This window comes from Elaeis guineensis, chromosome 7 (genome assembly GCF_000442705.2).
Source record: "Elaeis guineensis isolate ETL-2024a chromosome 7, EG11, whole genome shotgun sequence".
Classification (NCBI taxonomy): domain Eukaryota; kingdom Viridiplantae; phylum Streptophyta; class Magnoliopsida; order Arecales; family Arecaceae; genus Elaeis; species Elaeis guineensis.
The window spans coordinates 24,377,212-24,387,241 of NC_025999.2; the positions used below are offsets into that span (position 1 = coordinate 24,377,212).

The 10,030-nt window shown below is 34.1% G+C and overlaps 1 long non-coding RNA gene across 2 annotated transcripts; it reads left to right on the forward strand.

Moving 5' to 3' along the window:
• Window positions 1–3,331: 3,331 nt before the first annotated feature.
• Window positions 3,332–7,636, forward strand: LOC140859147 (uncharacterized). Of its 2 annotated transcripts, XR_012142612.1 has the most exons (4): window positions 3,332–4,151; window positions 5,438–6,653; window positions 6,735–6,779; window positions 6,986–7,636. It is a non-coding gene; the product is annotated as an uncharacterized lncRNA (long non-coding RNA). The 2 variants fall into 2 exon arrangements; XR_012142611.1 differs by having other exon boundaries at window positions 3,335–4,151; window positions 5,438–6,779; window positions 6,986–7,627.
• The last annotated feature ends 2,394 nt before the right edge of the window (window positions 7,637–10,030 follow it).

The following is a 10,030-nucleotide window of genomic DNA, read 5'->3' on the forward strand; positions in this document are numbered from 1 at the left end:
CCCAATACTCATTGATTTGAATTGATACACTATTTTGATATGAGTATATGAAATATGTATGTGCAATGAATTAAAGGCTCGTTAAAAATTTTCATTCATTATTTATAATGTCTTGATTCATATTATCTGTTTCTTTAGTATATGCTCAAAATTTTGCCATCATCAAAAAGGAAAAGATTGTTGACCCCGCGACTGATTTTGATGATTGCCAAACTTTGAGTATATCATATATCTATCATGTATTTCAAGAATGTTTGTAGATCCTTTCAGGTGTTAAAATTGAAGAAATATTTATTAAAAAAGATCTTCATAAAATTTAGTAAGTCAAAATCTTCAAAAGAGAAAATTCAAATTTGAACTTAGTAGAGTCGACCCCAAAGCAAGATGAACCGACTCTTTTACTAAAACAAGGATGGCTCGTTATGAAGAAAATGAAAGTGGAAGATGAAAATATTATTTAGAAGTGATTGGGATCAGAAAATTTAAGTTTGGAAGGTCAAACAATGAAGAAAAATAAAGTTGGAAAGCTTGAAGTTGACCCGCCCAAGAATCAAGCCAGCTCTAGCATGGAACACTCTTGATACTTTGGTTTGGCATGCAGCTGAGCTAGCTCAAAATAGATCCAAGCCAGCTCTCTCAGGGGGATAAAGAAGAGGTTTTTAGGTTCTGTAGGTTGAGCTAGCTCAAAATGAGATCCAAACCAGCTCTCTCAAATCGACAGAAAGAAGTATTTTCAAATCTGTAATTCGAGCCAGCTCAAGACAAATTTGAGCCAACTCTCTCAGATGGATAGAAAGGTGAATTTTGAGTTCTGCAACTCGAGTCAGCTCGAAGGACAACCCGAGCCAGCTTTGTCAGTACTTAAGAAAGCTGAATCTTTATTTCTGCAGTTTGAGCTAGCTTGAAACAAGCTCAAGCCAGCTTGAATCCAAATCAAGCCGACTCGATAGCTTCTGACAGTCACAAGGGCTAGTTTTTTTAACATTATCCAACGGCTATTTCTCCACTCCAACAATCATTTCAAAGCTTCCAATGGCTAGAATTCACTCTCCAGCCATCTCTAAATATATTTAGGGCTAGAGAATCAAATTGGAAGCAAATTTTTGAGGAAATGAGAGCTTAAAGTGAAGTATCTTCAAGAATAAGAGTGAACCACATTGCACATCTATGAGAAAGAAAAAGAGAGGTTTTAAGTGCTGAATTCAGAGGACATTTCAAGAGCAATCATCCATATCTTTTCAAGCATTCTCTCAACATTCAAAAAAGAAAAATCAAGCTTCAAACGAGTGATCTTTTCAGCCTCTACTTCAAGCACAAAAGAGTTCATTATTTTTTTTTATTTGAACTAAAATCTTTATCTTATTTTATAATTTCTTCACAAGTTTCTTTAAGAGAAAAGAAATTTAGGATTAGGTTGGTCCAAGCCCGTAATTAGACGAGTGTAAGATTTGGTTGGTGAACTCTGAAAAATAACTGAATTGTTAGTGAGTCCGAAAAACTAATGGTGTAAGATTTTGGTTGGTGATCCTAGAAAACTAAGTGGATTTTATTTATAAAGTCAAGAAAATAAACACACTATAATGAAGGGAGGATTATAGTGAAAATCCCAAGAAAACCTTGGAAAATGGATGTAGGTGTGGGTTGCACTGAACCACTATGAAATCTCTGTGTTTGTAATTATACATTGCTCTTTTCACTTTCTTGCTTTTCTTGCTTTACTTGCTTAACCTGCTTTTAATTTTTGTTTATCATTAGATTATTAGTTGCAATATTTTGTTAATCATTTACTTTTGCTGCTACACATATTGATTACATCACAAGCACTTAGTTAAATTTCAAATTAAAGAACATTATTGATTAGAAAGCAAATTTGATTAAAATTTTTAAACAACCCAATTCCGGCCACCCCTCTTGGATTGCTACCTTTGGGCAATATGAACCCCATAGATTAGGGCAATAGTTTTAGGATCACGATGAGATCATGCCAGTGAGATCAAAAATTTTGATAGTTCCAGTCTAAAATATTTTCAGTCGTAGCATCATTGAGTTAGAGATTGATGATGCCGATAAGACTAGTACATCCCATGTATGCTCAAAAAAGAGGGTGATTGACCTCACAATCACTTGTATGGTGACACTAATATAAGGATGTAGGTGCTTATTAGAGAATTAGTTCACTGAACTGATCCACGGAGAGAACATCTGATGGAGCCTTATTAGCATATCAAATGATGGTTCTCCAGAAGTGGTGCAAATGATCCTTAGACCTGAGATCATTATGGTACCTTGTGTATGTGGATCCATGCTTTGATTTATTCCCTAGCATGACTCTATGAGACATATGTGAGATGTTCTAGATTTAGAGAAGTATGCATGAATGTTGTGAGTGGTCAACAAAAAATCGATCACTCTTTGTAAGAGGAAAGAACATCCTATGTGGTCTTATAGGATGGAAACTCAAAGAGTCTTTGGCCCGAGCAGGATAAACATTAGAAAGATTTTCTATTGATTTATCGACTAAGTCATCATCATCAAATCTAGATATATATGGATAGATAATTGGGCTTGATATAATTTCATGCCCATGATCTGTTTGGAATGTTGGATGATTGAAGGATTGAATTACATAGTAACTCATTATGGAAGGATAATTTTAGTATTTTGTCAAATTTTATATCTTCTGAGTAATCATGACATGTTGCTAGACGTCAATCTTGACTTGTAGGTTTTAATGAATTGAAGAGTTTAATTCAGCAAATTAATCAAAAAAATTCTAATTAATTGATGCATTTGGGTTCAATGTGTCTTGGACCTAATTGATTAGGTACATTTAGGCTTGGACCTACTGCTGGCTAGATGTGGAACCCAATGGATCACATACAGAAAAAAATTGATCTAAGATTTTTGATTAGATCTTATTGAACATAATTTAGTATGAATTTGATCCTAAATGGATTTGAGTCAAACATGCTAGCAAATGTTTAAACCCTAATTCCTAATCTATTTGGATTCATATTGGCATTATGCTTTGAATGGTCAAAGACAACATGTAAAAGGACTCTTAAGCACCCTTTGAATTGTCAAAGACTTTGCTTGGAAGGAGTCCATGCCTCCTAAGATAAATCCACACCCAAAAGAGTTTTGGGCAGCATAAAAGGAGGAAACCTTCTCTAAGAAGGACTCCTCCACGCCTTTTTTTTCTCTCCTTGGCCTTCTTATCTCTTCGTGTAAGAAGGAGGCACGCCCCTCTTAATTCCATGCCAATTTTCTCCATGTATGGAAGTGTTTCATGCGCACATGAGAGGTTGGATGTCAAGTGGTTCTAGTCCCTATCTCATGGGAAAAGTGTTTGACTTTGAGAAGGACTCCTTCATTGATCTCACGCACCTTATCCCAAGAGATGCCTTTTCATTCCAATTGCATGAAAGAGTTTCATGCCCTTTGGAGTTGCTTCCCTTGAGCCCATGCCCTTTTGGTTTTCCCATGCACTTTCTGGAGTTTTATTTGACATCCAAGAGTTAGAAATAAAAAAAACTCTCCATGCTAAAAATAGAAAGATGCCACATGCCTCTTTGAAAAAAAAAAAGGATTGCACACAAGGGGACTCCATGCAGTGAAAAATGTCCAAAGGTTGGATGCTTAGTTGCCTTCTGTGACCTCCCTATCTCCACGTGAAGAATGTCTTCATGCATCGATTATCTACACCCTAGGGAGGAGTCTTCTGAGAGAAGGACTCCTCCAAATCTCATGCCTAGAGAGGTTTTGTACCTTTGGTTTTGATGCCCAAGTGTTGGGCGGTTTGGTGGGCTTTTGAACATATCCATGACTTCTTTTTAGTCATGATTTAGAGGCTGAAAATGGCTAATTACATAGGGCTTAGGTGTGGGTTCAAAATGTCCAAATGTTGGACAGCAAAAAGGGTTAAGAGATGAGAGGATTACCTATCCAAGAGAAGAAAGAGAGGAGAGAATAATTCATCAAGAGTTGGTGATGCACGGAAAGGAGGAGCTACTGATTTTCTTGAGAAAAAATTTCAGCAAATCCAGATTAGGTAAGTCCTAAATCGAGATCCGTGTAGATCACCATTGGAGGACACACACTTGGATGCCTCAAGAAAATCAATCAACAGGCAATTCAGATTTTTATATATGGTATATCATTTCTAGTCTCTCTTTTATATGCTATATGTTTTATGTTTGATTGACATCAATAAGAAGATTTTGGGTTTAGGATTCGGATCACTTATTTTCAATTATTGATGCATGTTAAAAAAATTTTAAAATCTAATTTCATTTCATATCCAAATTTTAATAGTGGTATCAGAGCCATTCTTGATTAATTCAATCAAACAACATGTTATTGTTGTGATATGAATTAGATCGTATTCATGATATGTCAAAACCAGGATTTTGAATAATGTTTAATTGTTGGTTTATTGCATCCTTCGTCAAGAATAAAAGTTATTTATCCATGATCGAACCCTGACATGTAATTTCATAGCCTTAAGACTTGTGTGATAAGTTTTGACAAGTTTTTGTGATCTAAAATTTTTCATCGAATTACTGTCTTGTGCATATGATGCACGTGATATAGAGATATTGCATATTATGCATACACCCTAGACCCAAGGGTCGGCCATCGCTGATTGGCATTGATCATGGTGGGGTCTCCCATCATGGTTCCTATCCTAGTTATGTGGGTGGCTGAGAAAATCAGATCATGGAAGAAAGATGCATCAAACACAAATTAAGATTTTGGTTGATGGATTTGATTTGACTGTAATTCATTGGCCCAATGTGATTAGGATTTATGATTGTAGATCAAATCAGATTCATAGTTCTAATTAGACTAAAAATTTTCTTCAATTAAAGTTGACCTAATTGTCATTGATCTAATTCGATTAGGACTTGAATCTTAGTTGACTGAATCTTTACAAATCTAATTTAATTAGGATTTATTTAAGAATTGGTTAACTTAATTCAAGAGAGTAACATATGGTCAACTTATAATTAAAATTGGGTCAAGAGTTGAATCCGAATCAAAAATCCTAGGTGGATCCTACATCCATGAATTTAAACATTTTAAGTGAGATATGCATGAATGATATCACAATTAGAATAACATGATTAATTTATTTTCATACTTTATATAATTATTATAAATTATATGATGGATGGTTATGGACTAGAAACACCCATGTGATGGATGTATTTGTGAATGTTTCTATAATGGCTGATTGTATGGATGTACCTACAATAATTATAATTTTTAAATAGGGACTGGGTGCCCCTGATGCGTTTATATTTTCAGCTGTATCTCTCTTTTTCTTCCTTTATTTGTTCCCAACTGCTGATTGAAATTTTTACATATTGATATAAAATTAGGAATAAAAAATTTAATTTATAAATAGATAAAAATTATTTCTTTATATTTACAGATAAAGAAAGAAGATGAAGCATTCATCGAAGTCTTTATGGAGATGAAGATTGGACCACTAGACGGCTTGCGAGCAGAGGTGCATGAAGATCGATCATGAGATGGTTCTATTTGTTATGCACCTAAGATGAGACCCATAATCCATCTAAGTGGCTCAGATAGATTACACTAGAAAAATCCATAACCATCCGATTTTATTATTTGCTCTTTTATGTTGGTAGTTAGATATATATATATACTGCCTGTGATGTATATATATATATTTTGGATATGCTTGAAACCTAAGTTTCTTATTTAAATTATATTCAGTTATAATGACGAAGTGTTAAAAATACTACCCATGCCTTCTTTTATGCTAAATCAATAGAGTATGTCAAAAACTATGGTGAGTTTATTGTGTTATCCACAAGGCTTGCTATAAGACTTGATGTGATATTGACTTAGTATATAGTGATGCTTATGGTATATTTAGCCCATGCTAAGCCAATAGAATATGTCAAAAACTATAGTAAGACTGTTGTGCTATCCACAAAACTTGCTATAAGACTTGATGTGATGTTGACTTAATGATACTTATGGCAAATTTGGATATTGCTACCTTATTGTTCTATCCACAAGGATATATTATTCAAATATGATCATATAAAAGAAGGGTATGACTTAACTAAAATATTATAGTTTGTTGTGCTATCCACAAGGCTATAAATATTTTAGAGGCAAAAATTTTATTGGGAGTTGTATGAGATGCAATTGGTAAGAGTTACGTACCCTTGAACTCATAAAAATTTATTGTGCTATCCGCAAGGCTTTTTGTAAAAAATTGAGATCTCAACCCCACCAAAAAATCTTATAACAGAATTTCTTATTTTTCATACTAAAGGATTATGGAATTTGCCAAATAAGTAGGAGACATGATTAGATAAAGATCTCATTTAATTATGCATGTCATCATAAGTAGTCCCTTTATGTTTTGTTCTTATATATTCATCTGCATTTTTACTATCACTGCCAATAAATTGTTCGAACTGAACTACGAGACTGATTGAGAAATTTGAGAATAGTTCTCACTTAGGAGAAAGTCTTTTGTATTCTTGATGCTCCTGATCCCAATCCGATCAGGAATGATGCTATAGAGGAGGAAAGAACAGCATATAAGATATGGTGGAATAACAGTATAACTGTTAAGTGCATCCTGATTGACTTGATCATTTGATTAGGTCAGTAAGGTTCTTTTCATGGATGGTAAGTTGAGCCAAGATTTGATCCTGCAAACACTCTCTAATTCCTTCTTTTTATAGATAGCATCATCGAGGAGAAGAAGACGAAGAATATCTCTGCCAAAGGTACCTATTTTCATTGTAGTAATATTATGCATTGAAAAGTAAATTGCACGAGCTATCTTGCAAGTGTAAAATGGTAACAGAATGCAAATGTTGCATTTGCAAAAGATTTGTATGTGATATAGACCAATTTTATTATTGAGTACTTCAGCTTTGATTCTTAAGTATTAGATACCTCCTGTGGTTTCCACTTATGCAAGTTGTTGCAGGGACTGCAAGGAATAAGAAAGCTGAAGAGAGATGACTTTAAGTCATTCAGCACTCATGGAGAGTCCATCTAGGCCGAAGCTGTAGGAACCTATCTGCTAGTGTTGCCTTCTGACAAAGTTTTAAAACTAGTAGATTGTTATATGATAATGATCTCATGTTTCTATCACTCAATGATAATATTCTATATATTTATAAAAAAAGAAAAAAAAAGAGAGAAAATATGAATGTCACATATTTTTAGCATTCCTGATTTGATCATACTAGTAAGTTAAAGATAAACAAGTTATACAAAGAAGAATTCTTTAATCTGTATAATTTTGAATCTTATAGAACTTGTAAATCTTATCTCATGAATAAGATGACTAAGACCCCATTTACTGGACATGGGGATAAGGTGAGCGAGCGGTTGGGCCTCATACATATGGATGTTTAAAGGCTAATGACAACTCAGGCCAGATGTGAATACTCCATATAAGATATGGTGTGGTTCATAATATGCTTCACAGACCTTCTAATCTCATTCTAGGGATATATTCTAGAAACTGTTGTATATATTTTGAATAAGATACCATCAATATCTGTTACTAGCACTCCATATAAGATATGAAAAGAAAAGAGGCAGGTTGCTCAGCTTATGTAAAAAGAGTTGATGTACATAAATTTCATGCTAGATCAAATAAGTACAGGTTTATAGGTTATCTTAAGAAGAGTATGTGATACTATTTCTACCAACTTATTGAACAAAAAGTATTTGTCAGTAAGCATGCCGTTTTTTGAAAAATGAGTTTATCCAAGAAGGAATAGTGGGAGAATAATTGAACTTGAAAAGTTTAATACCTACAAACTATCCCACAACAACTTGTGGAGAGTCTACAAGTTGATCTTCGATCAGATACACTACAAAAAATTTGACTATTAGTGATGGCTAATTGCTGTTGCTAATAATTATTTTGTCATCGCTAATACTATTAGCAATGGCTCACCATCACTAATTGATGGTTAAAAAAATCTTAATCGCTAATTATTTTTATCAGTGATGAGACTTTTACCCATCGCTAATGAAGATTATTAGTGATGGCATTAGCGATGGCTAAGTTTTGTTGCTATTTATTTTCTTATTTTTAAACAAAATTTTAAAAAAAATTAAAAATAATTAGCGATGGCCTTAATGTCACTAATACCGTCGCTAATAAGTATTAGAGACAGCTTAAGCCGTCACTAATACCATCAGTGATATTTAATTTATTTTTTAAAAAAATTTATAATAATATTTTATTATTAGCAACGGCTAAAGCCATCACTAATACCATCGATAATAGTTAATTTTATTTTTTTTAAAAATTAATAATAATAGTTTTTTAAATTTATTTTAATTAATCATAATCAATTATGATTCCTAACACCTATTATAATTAAAGTCTAAAGATAATATGATAATTATAAATAAAAAACTAATTATATTATATTAAAAATATAAATTTTATAATTTTACAAGTAGTATTAAAAAAATATAATGCATCAAGATAAAAGAAAATCAATTCAGATCCTCCTCGTCATCCTCCTCCTCATCTTCCTACTCCTCTCCAATAGCTGGCGAATGAGAGTCAGATGTCCCAGCATCTTGAAATGAAGAAAAATAAAATATTATTAATAAGTTTTGATATGGAGGTGAATCTTTCGATACACTTCTTCGATTTTCAAACAAATTATTTCTACATATTTCATTCGATGATACGAAACTATAGACACCTCCGATCCATCAATTAGATTGTTAGATTAAACTTTTAGCCCCTAGATCCCCTTCTCGACTCAAACTTAAATATGAGAAACTTCTAAATATGAAAACTTAAAATAAGTAAAAAAATTTACTAATAGAATTACCTGATATGATGGTTGGGACAATGAGCCCAGTTGATCGCGCAGCTGCAGGTCTTGAAAAATCTCTATGATTGTATCGCGGATGGTATCTCGAAAGCTCTAAAATTGCTAGCTCAGAAGCCTCTGCACGACCTCCTCTATGTATGCATCGCTCTAAGTCTAAGACATCGAGGCTTGTGAGGATGCTGAAGAGTATCGAGCTGTTGAAGGATCGAAGCTATAGCCGAATCCTATGACCTGGCTCCTACTCACCCCTTCGGTGACCCTGAGCCATCCCTCAAGGTCAAGGAGGGGTTGAGTGGATGGGTCATCACCATGCCACACAACGATGTATTCTGCATAATCCACCTACATAGTTGAGAAATACATTAGTTTTAATATATATCAGATCCTATAACAGCTTAATAAATATAGTTTGAAATTCTTACCATAATCTGTCGTGATCTAAAATCTAAATAATCATCAGTCCTCCTAGACTGGTGTGTGGCCTCCCACAACTACAGCTGGCCTGGTGGATGACCTAGCTGCCATGTCTACAATAAGTAAATAATAAAATTAAATTAAGTAAAGCATACATATAAGAATTTTTATATTTTTAGTGAAGAGTTTGGTATAGATTTTTTATCAGTCTGTCGGCCACAACATATGTGCCGACGGAGCCACCCATATACCTGATCAAATCCTGCTAGGCAGCCCGATTCTATTGGGCCCTCTGTCGTCTACTAGCATACTCTTCGTTGCTCCACTAATCATAGAGGTCCTTCCATATGTCCGTCAACATCCAATGTTCCCTATAGGACTTTCAGTCTGATGGTGATGGAGAATCGAAATGCTTGATGGTGGACTATCGTAGGCTATGTAGCCCATTTCAAAACCTACATGTGACCACCTGCTTAAAGATCGGATGGCTAGCCTCCTCATCCTAAGAAAATAAGAATCAGTAGTACCCCTGTAAGTAGAAACAAGCGTGTATTAATAAATAGAATACAAACCTACCATGAATTATTAAATTAAACACCTTTGACTTACTAGGAACATCTCTCAGGCTGCATTACGAGCCCCCAATGATCAACTAGAGAACTCGTTCATAGACCCTGACATCAATCATCGGATGATCCCGGTAATTACACAAGGCACGGAGCTCTCTATAAATATACCGCAAAATT